General features: G+C 43.0%; 1 protein-coding gene across 4 annotated transcripts in view; it reads right to left on the reverse strand.

The window, feature by feature from the left end:
- The window catches only part of cd276 (CD276 molecule), a 461861-nt gene that overhangs the window by 283040 nt on the left and 163804 nt on the right, over nt 1–15017 (reverse strand). The window lies entirely within an intron of this gene.

Below are 15017 nucleotides of genomic sequence, written 5' to 3' on the forward strand. Positions count from 1 at the left end.
CAACATAATGAAAGGCCACACCCACCCCAGTCATTCCTTCTTCTCCCCTCGCCCATTGGGCAGAAGGTACAAAAGCCTGAAAGCACGTACCACCAGGCTCACAGACAACTTCTACCTTCCTGTTATCAGACTCATGGATGGATCTCTTGTAAAATAAAATGGACTCTCGGCCTCACAATCTACCTCGTTATGATCTTGCACCTTATTGTTTACCTGCTCTTCCGTTGCAGCTTCTACACTTTATTCTGCATTGTTAATATTTCACCTTATGCACGCTGCAATGATGTGATCAGTATAAACAGTGTGAAAGGCAAGCTTTTCACTGTATCTGGGTGCATGTAACAATAACAAAACAATACTAATACCAATAATTTATGCATACTCAGCACAATCTTGATGAGCCTTTCCAACACTCTGTTTTTCTTTATATCAGGTTTGTGGCAAGGAAATAATCCTCAAAGTTCCTTCTTAATTTTTATCTGCCCTCTCCTAAACTCCATCACAGCCAATTAAAATCTATCCTGAAGACCTCTTTAATATCTGATAATACAGGCTATCCCCCACTAACAATTCTGATTTTACTCATGTCCTTAGGTCGATTGTCTCTGTAAGTCCAAGAGTAAACAATAATCTCTCCAGCTCTACAATATTATCACGAATGACATAAAAGGGACATAATCAGAATCAGGCTTGAAATCACCAGCATATGTTGTGAGATTTGTTAACAGTGGCAGCAGTACAATGCAAGACATGATAATATAGAACAATTAAGTAAATAAATTACAATAAGTATATACTGTATATGTATATTAAATAGTTACATTTAAAATAGTGCAAAAACAGAAACAATAAATACTGATAAGAAATAGGAACTACGAAAAGTGTACTAAAGTGGGGGAGGGGCAAGCAAGAGAGAGTGAGAGAGAGAGAGAGAGGGAGGGAGAGAGCACAAGAGGGTGAGTGAGACAGGGAGTAAGAGATAAGAGAGAGGGAGACCGAGGGAGAAGAGAATAGGAGAGCAAGGAAGGGAGAAAGATGGAGGGAGAGGGGGCGAGGGAGGGAGAGGGAGAGAGAGCAAGAGGGAAAAAGAGAGGGAAAGAGGAAGGGAGAGGGAGAGGGAGTGAGAGCGAGAGGGAGAGGGACAGAGGGAGGGAGGGAGTGGGAAGGGAAGAGGGAAGGAGACAGGGAGAGGGAAGGAGAGGGAGGGAGTGAGAAGGAGCAGGAAATGGGGAGGGAGAGAGGGAGACATAGAGGGAGGGAGAGACAGAGGGAGCGAGGAATCTATTTCAGCCATAGCAGAAACAAACATACATATTAACATTGGAATTCCAAATTTCATGATATTATGGAAGATCACTTATACGCAGCATGCCAAGAAATTGGGTGCTTGTAACCCACAGAAGAACACAGACCAGTATTAAAGTCTCAGCTCATAAGTGTACCAATTGCATTGTTGTTTCTTTAAGGAAAGCAAATACTTTAAGTACCAAACATTAATGCTGATCACACAGATAGCCAGCTCAGGAATAGTTGCTGGTTAGGTTCCTGCTAACAAAGGTTATTTGCCTCCATACTGGACCTCCTGCTCTTTTGGACCATGTTCTACTTTTCTCTTCTGAAGAGAGACATTCATTAGTTTAATAATTAATGTAAACGAAAGCATTTAACCACCACCCCCCCCACATCATTTTGTCTTCCAATCTTATGCCAGCTTCCTGACAAGAGCTTGTAATGGAAAATCCTTCACGAAACCCCAATATCACCTGCCACAGTGATGAGAAGCGACCTGCTTGCTGGAACTCTGTCAATAAATAAATCACAACAGGGAAGCAGACACATTTTCCGCAGGGAAATGAGCTATATAGAGAGGGTAGACAACATTGGGCTGTTTTCTCCGAAGTGTAGAGGCTAAAGGAAGAATTGTTTATAAAATTGCAGGAAGCATAGATTGGGTGGACTCTCAGAATCTTTTTCACAAGATACGGGAGAATATTCATTAAAAGCAAGGGAGCAAAAGCTTAAAACAGATGTGCAGGGTAAAGTTTTATTTACACTGAGAGTAGTAGGTGCCTCGTTCCTTACAGTTATTATAGCCGGGGTGGTAATGGGGATAAACTCTCACTACCCATTAAATGCTCCCAGTGGCATGTGTGCCAAAGAGCCTCTGACAACCAAGTCCAGCCCCGGACTTCACACGTGTGGCTCAGCTGCTAAGCCCAGCAGAAACATTTCTACTGACAGAAGTGTAGTGTATTTAATATTTCAGTAATATTTGAGTACTATTGTAAATATATGGTTAATTAAGCATTCTTTGTTTACATAATTTATTACAATTTATATTTTAGAAGTAGGTGAATGGCACGTGTCATTACGCCACTATGTCATTAGTGTGCACCTGCTAAACGTAAAGGCAAAGAGTACATGTTTGTCCCAGTCTCCCCATGTTTATCTTTCTATTAGTTTCATGTTTTGGGGTGAATTGTCAGAGAAGAAAGATGTCAGAACCACTTCCCGCAGGCCAAGAGTCAACTCCTACAACCACCATGAAGAACACCCCATAACCAGGGATTACTTCACAGCCAGAAGTCTCACCTACCAAGCAGAGTGACCCCCTCAATGCCCCCCCACCCCAGTCAGCAAAGACAGGAAAGACATTATCCTGCAAGAGTAAGAAATACTCCACAGCGACTAAACCTTAAGGCCTGATTGGGACAATTTAAAATTTATTATGCTGTGGATATAGTAGTTATATTATATAGTGTTTTGTGTGTGTGTGTGTGTGTGTGTGTGTGTGTGTGTGTGTGTGTGTACATGTAAGAGCGCGAAGGAACATCTGGAGAAACTTCTGAAATGCCCGCTTTGCTGCCGCTGCTACTGTGTGGTCTGGAATCTCCAGAGGAGTAGGCCTCTGAGTCCTCGGCTTTGCTTGTTTTGGCGGCCGGGACGGGGTCGAAGGCGCTCGGCAGAGGATGGCGCTGGGGAGACTGTATCGGAAGGGCTGGTCGGAGGCTCGAAGTTTTCGGATGCACTCAGTCGGCTGTGGTCGGGTGCTTCCAATGCATCAGCAGTTGTCAGTTGTCGGAGCCTGGAGGTTTATGGCAGGGGAGCTTCTCCCTTTTTGCCGCCTGCTATCAGGGACTATAGGAGTCCATCGGGACTTGAGACTTCTTTTTTTACCATGCCCATGGTCTGTTCTTTATCAAATTATGGGATTGTTTTGCACTGCTGTAACTATATGTTATAATTATGTGGTTCTGTCAGTGTTAGTCTTTGGTTTGTCATCTTTTTGTGTGATATCACTCTGGAGGAACATTATATCATTTCTTAATGCATGCATGCATTTCTAAATGACAATAAATGAGGACTAAGTGCCCTCATAATCTAATCTAATCTAATACACACACAGTATCAAACAGTATATATAAGATGACTACAGAGTGACACATTACATATTTGAGTTGAGATGCATTCTGTATTGAGTTGGAGTTTATAGCAAAGCAGGGAGGAGTATAGTGTATTTACTATTTCAGTGATATTTGAGTAATATTGTAAACATATTATTTCAATAAGCATGCTTTGTTTAGATAATTCATTGTGGTTTATATGTAAAAGTATGTGAACAGCGTAAGTCATTATGACACCAGGTCATATGTGAGACCCTCACGAAAAGAAAACTAAGAACGGGAGTATCCCTGGCTCCTGTGCTTCTCCTTTGATTGGTTTATGGAGTGACATGACAAGGAGAGAGGGCAAAGGCAGGTTACGGGTGCCTTAAAACCAGCCGCTTCAGGCAGATGGGGCTCGTCAGCCACAGTTGGCAGCTCAGCTAGGAGAAGGAAAACTCATCTCAAACTCAACTCCTCTCAAACCTCCACTGCCTTGTTGAGTTCAACACTAACTGGCAACTTCTGCGACGCTGTCGGTACCAAAATGTATCGTTCCCTGCCATTCCTCAGCTGCATGGAGAGGGGGAGCCTGCTGCTTGGGCAATGTTGTGTGTGAGTGAAGTCACTGGTGAAAAGTACTGATAGATACGAAGCAGTCCCTTTATTGGAGAAAATATCACAATACGCTGACAGCCTTCGGAAGTGGGGGAGAGGGGGATGGGGAGGAAGGGAGAAGGAGAGAGAGGGAGAGGGAAAGGGGGAGAGAGAGGGAGAGAGGGAGACAGACAGACAGACAGACAGAGACTGACTGATGTTCGGAGCAAGAGGTCTGCTTGACCCAACACCGCATTAAACTTATTTGCTAGAAATCAAAGTAAAATTTGGGCCAATTCAAACAAATCCATATTTACAATGCTTCCTTTGAACTACATGTAATAGTTTCAAATGCCTGGATCTCCCCACCTTCCTGGTCACACCTATATTGTGGACACTTAAAGACACACAAGTAACAAATTTAAATAAGTATGCCTGTTCTCTTCTTAACTTGGTTCACGGTTCTTAGGAATCCCTTGTTCAGGGCTGCATTTTAGACTTAATCCACAATTCATATTCAAATCTAAAGGCTAGTGGCTGACATCTGTTAAGGTTATGTGCTACATGTCCCAACCCCAAAGATCATTCTAACAGGCAACAGCTTGCTCTCCATAACATACTGCCCTGGCTTGAGTACTGGTTTGTGTAGACAACTTGGATGCAACTTTCCTGTTTGAACTTATCGATGAAGAACCTTCGGTAGGTGCCTGAAAAGGGTTGCCGGGGTAGTGGTGGAAACAGATACGATAGTGATGTTTATGTGGCTGTTAGATAGACATATGTATAAGCAGGAAATGGATCATGTGGAGGCAGAAGGGATTTAGTCCAATTCAACGGGGTGGTCAGCATAGACATTGTGGGCCGAAGAGCCTGTTGCAGTGCTGTATTGTTATGTTCTAGGACAGCTGACTCTTAGAAATTATAAGCAACCCACACAAAATGCCAGAGAAACTCAGCAGATCAGGCAGTGTCTACATAGATGTTGCTTAAGATTTCCTGCATCTGCAGAATCTCCTGTGTCTCCTACAAATTATAACTAGGCTGATCTTCCAGCATGGTACTAAAGGAGCATGACTGCTTTTTTTAAAGCTGGCACCTTTCAGAGGAGGAATTGAACTGAGGTCCCATTTCTCACTTGGATGCAAAAGGTTCCATGGTATTCTTGATTCTTGAAGAATCACAAAGAAGTTGCTCCTGCTGCCATTGTGGCACAGTGATCAGCCTAGTAGAACCACTGCTTCACAGCTCCAGAAACTCATGCTCAATCTGAGCAAAAGGTGCGTGTTCTCCATGTGACCACATAGGTTTCCTTCAAGTGCTTGTTTCCTCGTGTATCTCAAAGACACACTGATTGACAGGTTAATTAGTCAGTATAAACTGTTTCCATGTATAGGAGGCAAGTGGTAGAATCTTGGGGGGGGGCAGCGAGGTCATGCAAGAAGAATGAAACAAAAAGTGATGCAAACAGTTGCTTGATGGTCAGCACAAAGTGGAATGGGTTAGAACTAACTGGATGGGTTAATTGGGTGACAGAAAAATGGAGGGTTATGCAAGAGGGAAGAATTAGATTTATCTTGGAGTAGGTTAAAAGGTTGGTACAACATTGTGGGCCGAATACATTGGGCTTCCGTGTTCCTCTCCCAGAACACCACACAGAGTGGCATGATGGAACAGCAGTCAGTGCTCTGGAGAACAGGGTTCGATTCTGGCCTCAGGTGCTGTCTGCCTGTAGGTGGCATGTTCTCACTGTGATCCACATGGGTATATATGTCACCAAAGATTCTTGCAAATATCTACAGATGTTCAGTGGAGAGCATTCTGACTGGGCTCTTCACCACCTGGTATGGAGACCCCACTGTGCAGGATCATAAGAGCTACAGAGAGTTGTAAGTTCAGCCAGCTCTGTCACAAATACAAGCCTCCCCACCATCAAGGACATATTATATAGGCGGTGCCTCAAGATGGCAGCATCCCTCACTAAGAACCCTCACTATCCAGAAAATACCCTCTTCTCAATACTATTGTCAGGGAAGAGATTCAGGAACCTGAAAACCACTCAACATTTTAGCAACAGCTTCTTCCTCTCTGCTACTGGATTTCTGAACAGTTCATGAACCCATGGACGCTATTTCGTTATTCCTCTTTTGCTTTTTTTTTGGTAACTGGGTAATTTTTTCATGTCTTACATTGTACTGCTAACATAAAACAATGAATTTCACTACATATTTTAATGATAATAAACGTGACGCTGATCTTCCCAGTTAGGTTAGGCTCTAATGTGCAACATCATAGGCTGCCAAGACTGAACGGTAGGTCACTGAGGAGGGGGGTAGAACAGAGGGATATGGGAATACAGATCCATCGTTCCTTGAAAGTGCTGTCACACTAGATCGGGTCATGAGGGGAGCTTTTGGCATGCTGGCCTTCATAAATCAAAATACTGAGTACAGGCATTGGGATGTTATTTTGAAGTCATGTAAGACATTGGTGAGGCCTAATTTTGAATATTGTGTACAGTTTTCATCACGTGCCTACAGGAAATATGTATGACTCTGGAATTACTTTGAAAACATTGAGTTGGCCACTCTGAAGAGCCCTGTGTGCATTTCTGGTCACCTCACTGTGGGAAGAATGTGATGGCACTATAGAAAATGCAGAACGGGGTTAAACTAAAATGCTGCCGGATTTGGAGAACTTGAGTTATGGGGAGAGATTAGATAGGCTGGACTTGTTTTCCCTGAAGTGAAGGAAGCTGAGGGCTGCCATGATATACAAGATTATGAGCGGGCAAGATAGAGGGGATATTCAGAAGCCTTTTTCCCATGGCATGGAAGCCAAAAACGAGAGGGCACCGGTTTAAGGTGAGAAGACGGAGTTTTAAAGGGATCTGAGAGTCAGTTCTTTTTCACAGACAGTAGTTGATACCTGACACATACCAACAGAGGAGGTAGTAGCATTAGATAAAGAAATGCTTCAGGGGAATTAGACAGACATGCAAATAGGTAAGGTGCAGAAGGATATGGTCTCAATGCCAGCAGGTGTTATTAGCATAGTTGGCAAAAAAGACTGGCGTATACGCAATAGCCCCAAGAGCCTGTTTCTGTGCTGTACAGCTCCATGGCCATAACTTACAGTTAATAAAAGAAATCAGAACAGGTTGGTTCTGCGAGTTCACAATGAGCTTGTGTAAAACAATGAATGCTTCATAGACTCCAATAATAGAAAATGCATGTTCTTCTGTAAACTCGACCTGAAGGTGTTGGGGAAGAGCCCAGTTGGAACATGATAAATCCAGGGCTTGTGACATCAAGCAAGATATACATAGGCCACATTTTTTTCCATTGGGAGCAAAGAAAATTAGAACTACAATCGCACATTGCAGAACAGTAGAGCACAATGCAAATGGAAGTTGATTTGTTAACTTGGTCTGTGAGGTGTAAGATTAAAAAGCATCACAAATGACATAAGACGAGAAAGAATTACTCCCTGTGGAATGGAAGATGTGTACAGAACAGACAACCGGCAAACTCCAGTTAATAGCACAAAGAAAACAGCCGGCAAAACATCTGCTCAGGAATGCATCTGAGACCTTTAAAGATAAATAGCCTTCGCGGACAGAATTCTCAGTATAACATAGTTTCATTCACTGAACAATACAAACATCATTAAAGTTAAGCCTGAGTAATGTACCATGAATAGTGGGAGCTATAATTTCATTCTTGAACCACCCTGCACAGCACTAATCACTACATTAGTATAGCAATACCATGATCACTTTGTAGTACAATGGACTTGATAAATTATATCCTTTCTTATAAAACTTGTGTAAAGTTTAATCTTTATCTTTTTCTTGTCAATATTGTATATCTGATGTTATATACCTGCGATGCTGCTGCCAGTTGGATTTATCATTGCACCTCCTGTAGTTATGCATACAACATTAAACTCAACTTTGACCTTGAAGCAACATCTATTTCACAAGTCTAGTACTGATGCAAGCACATTTTATATTGGTGTAAAAATAACAGAGAGACCAGTTGAAAATTCAGCTGACCAAGTCCTGACGAAGGGTCTCGGCCTGAAACCTCGACTGCACCTCTTCCTAGAGATGCTGCCTGGCCTGCTGCGTTCACCAGCAACTTTGATGTGTGTTGCTTGAATTTCCAGCATCTGCAGAATTCCTGTTGAAAATTCAGCTCTGCTCTTTCTGTGCATTGATTCTCAAACCACCTTGCAGTCAACCCTGGATGGTTATCTGGATAACAGAACTAGGCATAGATTATGAAGGAAATGTCAACAGATCAGGCAGCATCTGTGGAAGAGGGGTCAGTTACTCCATATCGTGCTAAGTGTACTGTTTTAATGTATAGCTAACTTTAACCCTTACTCTGCCATCTGGTTAAATTTTGGGCTCAAAACTCAGCTGCAGGGTTTGAATGTGGAAACACTTATCTCTGAAGGCAGAGCACTACTCAATGAGCCAGAGGTAACCACAAATACATTGACCCCAGCCCTCCTGCAGTCAGCTTACTCCAATGGCTCAAAGTTCCAAGTCAAGTCCGGCTTGTGTGGTACAGGTGCTGCAAGTCATCGGACTGCAAGACCCTACAGAGAGTAAAAACTATTGAGTGGATCATCGGGGCCTCCCTCCCCCTATCTGTGACACATACTGAGCATTGCTGACAAAGGGGCCAAAACATTGCTGAGGATCCCTACCACCTATCGCGCAACCTCTCTGACCCACTACCATTAAGAAGAAGGTGCAGAAGCATCAGGACTAGGACTGCCAGACTGGGTAACAGCTTCTTCCCTTGGGCTGTGTGACCCTGCCACCACCTACAAAAAGTCCAAGTATAAACTACGGAAGGCCATCGTGAGAGTGAAACTGTCACAACTGCGGATTCAGCAGTGCAGTAGATACGGCAATTGCGCTTGTAAATCTGCATGTGTCAGCTAATTATTATTTAATCATGGTAGTAATTAACTCCATGCTTGTCAAGAATTGGACAGAGCATAGCAATGCTTTGCTGCCTTTTGCTTTCGGCCATTCCCTGAGAAAAATTGGACTTTCGAATCAACTGACTCTGAAGACTAGCGGTATCCGTTTAATGTTTAGATTTTCTTTTCAGCTGCAGTGTAGGCTTCATTTTCCATTTGACAGTTTTAGTTAATGGCCCTATTTGGCCTAGCATTTATTGTTTATTTTCCCTTTAACAGTGTTCGCACTAAAGTTTGTGAACTATCGACCTGCTTCAGTGTCTGTTACTCCACACTTGGGCCATATCCGAATCTGGTAAAAGAAACGGCAATTCCCTGTGAAGTCAAAGAAAAATTGGATGCATGACAGCTGTGGCAGGGTTTGCATGCTATTATTTTCTACAATACGAATTCCAACAGTATAAATGGTTGTGATGCTTCACTCCCAGATGCCTCTTATGCAAACTTTGAAAGGGAGAGTAACACTACACCTGTGCGAATCCCACAGAATCTAGCGAACCTGTGATTTCTGCCTCAGAAGTCAACATCAAGAGGATGGTGTCAGGCCCTGATGGTGTAGGAATGTTCAAGGGCACTTTCACCTTCTCACTGTTGTAATTAGAGGTTGCTTCTGAAGTACATCAACCATTCTGGTACCCAAGAAGAGCAGGAGGAGCTGCCTCAATTACTATCACCCAGTAGCACAAACATCTACTGTGATAAAACGTATCGAGAGAGTAATCATGGCTAGAATTATCTCCTGCCCGAGGAAGGACCTGGACCCAATGCAATTTGCCTATTACCTCAACAGGTTGACAGCGGATGTGATGTCACTGGCTCTCCACTTGGCTTGCAGACTCTGGACACAGCAATACATACGTCAAACTGCTGTTCATCAATTACAGCTTGGCTTTTGTTACATACCCCGTAACTGGGTTGCCAAACCAGCAGAAATGGAATGCTCATTGGAGTCTGGATTACTAGGAACTAATAAAGTTTTATTAAAGAAATAAGTAATACAGTACTCTAATCGTAAGGATATAAATGTTACAGGTTAGCAATGATAATGCACACATATACACAGAACTAGGGTAATAGGAATCAACCAAGCTCTACCGCAGTCTAGGGGTAAAATGATCAGTCTCAAGTGACGCAGAGTTCAGTTCAGTTTAGTGCAGTTCGCAGTAATCGCTGTTGTCGTACCGTTGGGGAGAGAGAGAGAGATGCAATTTGGTTTCAGGCAGACCTTTTGGATGTCTTTGCAGTTGGTTTCAGGCAGACCCTTTGATGTCTTCTATCCGGCTGTGGTCACTGACTGTGACCCCTCCGTTCTGGATACGATCGTTCTTCCATGGTGAACCCGGCACCCAGGCAAGGGTGGACACACACCCCAGGTTCCCACCGATCGTACCTTTACACCTTGTAAGCCTCTGGTCGGTTCCCGCGAACCGGTCCTCCAAACTCCCACCAACTTGTGAGGGCACACTGCTCTTTCCAGGGTCTCATGGCATGTGTGCCCCGTGCCTTAGCAAACCTGCTCTTTTTATCCCCCTGCTGGGGTATCACCTGTCCATCAAACTTCAAACAGTTCAGGTTCAAAGCAACCGGTCTGTCAATAGCTGAATTGTGTTTCTTTCCTGTTAATCCCTCCCTTCTCTCTCATTAGCATTTTGAATGTTTCTCCATTGTCTTTCTTATCTCTCTCATTAGCATCATCCATCCGGTACCTCTGCTGGGCGTCACATCTGACACTTTCAACACAACCATCCCCTCAATACTAATCAATGAGTTTCATAACCTGGGCTTCTCTATCTTCCTTTGCAACTGGATCGTCATCAGGTGACCATAGTCAGTGCAGATCGGTAATAACATCCCCTCTGCTCTGACAATCAATATCAGAGCACCTCAAGGTTGTGTGCATAGCCCACTGCTCCACTCACTCTACAGTTATGACTAATCTCTGTGTGGCTAGGCATTGCCGAAAGACCATCTATAAATTCACCAACAGCAACATTATTGGCAGAATCTCAGATCACGATAAGGAGGTGCACAGGAGTGAGACAGATTGGTGAGTTGAGTGGTGTTACAACAACAACCTTGCACACCACATCAGCAAGACCAGGGAATTGACTGTGGACTTCAGGAAGGGGAAGTCAGTAGAAGACCCACCAATCCTCATTGAGGGGTCAGCGATGGAAAGGGTGAGAAGGGTCAAGTTCCTGGGTGTCAACATCTCAGAGGATCTACTCTGAACCCAAGCACACTGACAAAAGCACAAAGGAGGCACACCAGCAGCGATAACTAATTATGAGTTTGAGGAGTTTTGGTATGTCACCAAACACTTTTGCAAATTTCTACAGATAGACCATGGAGAGCATTCTGACTGGTTGCATCACCCTCTGGAATGAAGGCACCAATGTGTAGGATTAAAAGAGACTGCGTAGGGCATAGCCCTCCCTCCATTGAGGGCATCTTCAAAAGTCAATGCTTCAAGAAGGTAACACACATAAAAGTTGCTGGTGAACGCAGCAGGCCAGGCAGCATCTCTAGGAAGAGGTGCAGTCGACTTTTGAGGCCGAGACGAAGGCTCTCGGCATGAAATGTCGACTGCACCTCTTCCTAGAGATGCTGCCTGGCCTGCTGCGTTCACCAGCAACATTTATGTGTGTTGCTTGAATTTCCAGCATCTGCAGAATTCCTGTTGTTTGCGCTTCAAGAAGGTGAAAGGTTTTTTTGCACTACCTTACTTCCCATTTTTCTATTTTCTATTTACGATTTATAATTTAAATTTTTAATATTTACTAATTTTAACTATTTTTAATATTTAGTATTTGTAATCCAGGGAGAGTGAAGCACAGAATCAAATATCGCTGTGATGATTGTGCGTTCTAGTACCAATTGTTTGGCAACAATAAAGTATAAAGTATGAAGTATAAGTATCCATCATTAACAGTCCCCACCATCCGGGACTTCTTATTACTACCATAGGGGAGGAAGTATGAGAGCCCGAAGACCCACACTCAATGTTTTAGAAAATGTTTCTTCCCTTCCACCATCAGATTTCCAACCTGTGCATGAACACATGACACTATCTCTCTATTCCTCTTTTCACTGTTTATTTATTTATTGTAACATAGTCATGTTTATCTTGTACTGTACAACTGCCACAAAACAACAAATTTCATGACATGTGTCCACGATAATAAAAAACTGATCTGAGTCTCCACATGCAGCCCAAAGGAGCGAACATCCAACATTTACAAGATGGTACCCTGAATAAACCAGGGACATTCTCTTAATTTATTCCTGGAATGTGAACCTGAATTATTCATCTCATTAATTATACATCAAAGCTTGTGGAGTTATCACTCTAGCTGGGGAAAATCACACAAATATCTGGAATAAGTTAACCTTTGCCGTTGTACAACAGTGGTATAGGCTTTTTGTATTGATATCATGGGTACAATATTAGACTCAAAATCAACCTACGCTTCGACTGACAGTAGACCAGCCTCATGCTTTCACACTTTCTGATAGACTGATTTCATAAAGTCATAAAAATATACAGCGTGGAAATAGGCCCACTGGGTCCTTAATCACCATCAAATATCCATGGACTCAAATCCAATTTACGCTTCTGGCATTCCCCTCATCTCCCCCATCTCACCTACACGGTGCAGTTTGACAATCAACCTGCCATTTAGTCTTACGGAATGGAAACACTTCAAGTTCCTGGGTGTGCTTTTCTTAGTGTCTCAGTCAAGAAAGCTCTCCAATAGCTTCACTTCCTTAGGGGGCTAAAGAAATTCAACATATCCTTGTTGTCTGTTACCATTTTTATTCATACACCAGAGAAAGCATTCTGTTTCAATGCATATCGACTTGGTATGGCAAATACTCCGCACATGACTGCAAGAATCTGTAGAGAGTTGTGGACACAGCTCAGCACATCATAGAAACCAGCCTTCCCTCAACAGACTCTGTCTACACTTCTTGCTGCCTCAGTAAAGCAGCCAGCCTCATCAAAAACCCCACCCACCCTAGAAGTTCTCTTTTCTCCCTTTTCCCATTAGGCAGAAGATATAAAAGTCTAAAAGCACATACCAGCAGGCTCACAGACAGCTTCTACCCCATTAGTATCAAACTCCTGAACAGACTTCTTGTACAATAAGCTGGACTCTTGGCCTCACGATCTACCTTGTTATGATCTTGCACTTTATCGTTTACCTGCACTGTACCTTTTTAGGTAGCATTTACACTTTATTCTGCATTGTTATTATTTTACCTTATTCTAACTCAATGTACTATGCAACAATTTTATCTGTATGAACAGCAAGCTTTTCACTGTAGCCTGGTGCATGTGAGAATAATAAACCAATATCAATATCATTGGTCCAACCGATCTATGCTAATGAAGATTCCGGTCTAATAAGGGATGCAGATAACCAGTTTGATTGTGAGGTGAACATTCAGTGAGGAATTTGCAGACTAAAATATATATAGGGAATTGCATATGTTGAATGTTTAATACCTTACTAGGCACAGAACAACTCTTTGGAATTTCAAACACAAGAGATTCAGCAGATACTGGATATCCTGAGCAACACATACAAAATTCTGCAGGAACTGAAGCAACTTGGCCCGAAACAGCATCTGTTTACTCCCTCGTGCAAAATTTTCACAACTTACATGTGATGCCCACAGTCAATGTGGTTGTTCATTTCTGATCTAAAAACTGCTTTGGTTATGAACGTTTCTAAGGAACAGTGATACAAGCGATTGCAGTTGCTGTAATCTGGTGCAAGAAGCAATCTGCTGGAGGAACTCAGGGAGTCGAGCAGCATCTGTTGGGCGAAGAGAACTGTCGATATTTAGGGCTGAGACTCTGCCTTATAACCTGGGGGCTGGCTACATTTCTATTGTCACAAATGCAGTCTGACCTAACCAATATTTTCAGCATTTTCTTTTTTTTTGCTTTAGATTTCTCAGCTTTACTGTTTTTCTTTTCTCAACTACATTGACCGTGTGGTCACATATAGTCCACTGCGCATGGAGAGGAGGTTTTTATAAGTAAATGAATACAACTGCATTTTCCAACACACTCAACGAGGTTACTGGATGTTACAACTGTCGTGGTCAGTCCTCCTTCGCTTTCTGATCCTCCTTGGCCCCACCATTCTCCATAGGAGTACCACTGTGACAGATCATTTTGGATGAATACCCCACCACCCCTCATCACTACATCCACATTAGCCCCTCCTCTCCACGGCCCCTTAGCACCCTTCATCATCCCATGCACTGCCACTCCACACTTCAAACCTACACTGACTGAGTCTTGGTCCTACTGCATTTTCACATGCCCTGCTGCTATCTAGAAGGGATCCCCTTGTCAAAAGTCACTTTGTCATTTCCTGTCGGAGTCACCTCTTGTTCAGATACTAGTATGCCCAAGACTTTTGTTTAGCACTGCAGTACTTCTGCACTGTATTACTGCCGTATGTGAGTGATGATAAACTTGATTCTGATACGGGTCTCTATTGTGGACTGCGAGTGGAAAAGGGACAGGGAGAGGGGAATCATGATTGGAAAAAGGGTAAGAGGGAGGTGAGGGAGCAGGATGCACCAGAGAGACAATATGTAATGATCGATAAACCAATTGTTTGATGTCAAATGAACTTGCCCGGTTTCTCAGGCTGGGTGTTTCTGCACCCGCACCATCCGCCCCACTCTCTTTCTCTGCCACCTGTCCCACACGCCTCCCCGCCGCACTCCACCCTTGTCCTTCCCAACATCCTTTGTTCCTACCAGATTTACAAACTTGCTCTCCACTCCACATTGACAAATACAGTACTGTGCAAAAGTCTTAGGCATTCGAGCTACATATATGGGCCTAAGACTTTTGCACGGTAACGTATATATAATCGGTCTACCTATATAAGCTAATCTTATGTATTTATGGCCACACTGAGCAGTTACTTGTACATTGCATTTATATTGTTCTTTTATATTTACGGTTATTGTGCTTTTTTTGTTTATTGAGTTTTTGTTACGCTGCATTGG

The sequence above is a fragment of the Mobula hypostoma genome, chromosome 18 (assembly GCF_963921235.1).
Source record: "Mobula hypostoma chromosome 18, sMobHyp1.1, whole genome shotgun sequence".
Taxonomy (NCBI): domain Eukaryota; kingdom Metazoa; phylum Chordata; class Chondrichthyes; order Myliobatiformes; family Myliobatidae; genus Mobula; species Mobula hypostoma.